The sequence below is a fragment of the Tupaia chinensis genome, unplaced genomic scaffold, assembly GCF_000334495.1.
Source record: "Tupaia chinensis unplaced genomic scaffold, TupChi_1.0 Scaffold000627_1, whole genome shotgun sequence".
NCBI classification, from domain to species: domain Eukaryota; kingdom Metazoa; phylum Chordata; class Mammalia; order Scandentia; family Tupaiidae; genus Tupaia; species Tupaia belangeri.
The window spans coordinates 5403399-5404159 of record NW_006160147.1 but is presented as its reverse complement, the minus strand read 5'-3'; positions in this window follow the sequence as shown (position 1 = coordinate 5404159).

Here is a 761-nt window from a genome sequence, read left to right as displayed (position 1 = left end):
GCACATGCCACCTAGGCTTTCCCTCCCTGTCCTCAGAGGTGTGCTGGTCCCCTCCTCCGTGACATTGAATCTGGCCTTACATTCTTGTTGGGGGTGGGTGCCAAAAGGCAGCTCATTTTTATTGAGAGAATTGAGGGTGTGGAAGAGAATGAAGTTCTTAGAGGGGCCTCTCTGAAAGAAGAGGGTCTAGAAGGAAAGGAGGTAATTTCAGAAAGGAGAGACACATAGAACCCCTCTAGATGGGATGTCAATTGGGATAATCTCCTCTATTCTATCCTTTCCTCCCTTCTCTTCTTCATTCAAAAGATATATTGAATATTAGCTAGAATCCAGCTCTAGCTTCTTGATGCTGGGACAGATATCCTGGAAACCCAGCTTTCTACCTTTCTGTAAACATGACTAAACGAAGCCATAGCTCCCCTCAGTGCATTAATACTAAGACCTGAAACCCTTACCAGGTATACTCACCCTCACCTCTGCCCCTATAGAGGGACATTATGTCTGGAGTCCCAAGACTTTAGGGACCATACAAGTCATCATAAACACATATTCATGGCGTCTCAGGTGAGAAAAATTGGAGTCCTGAAAGGCCAAGAGTATTTCTCAAGAGCGCCCAGTGAGATAATTAGTGTTAAGCTAAATTTGGTGTTTCCTATCCCCTGGGGCCAGAGATCTCTCTCCAGAGTCCCTATCCCTCTGTTGGAGGCAGTTTCAGAATAAAGAAGAGGGAGAAGAGAAAAATGAGAATGGAGACTGACCAG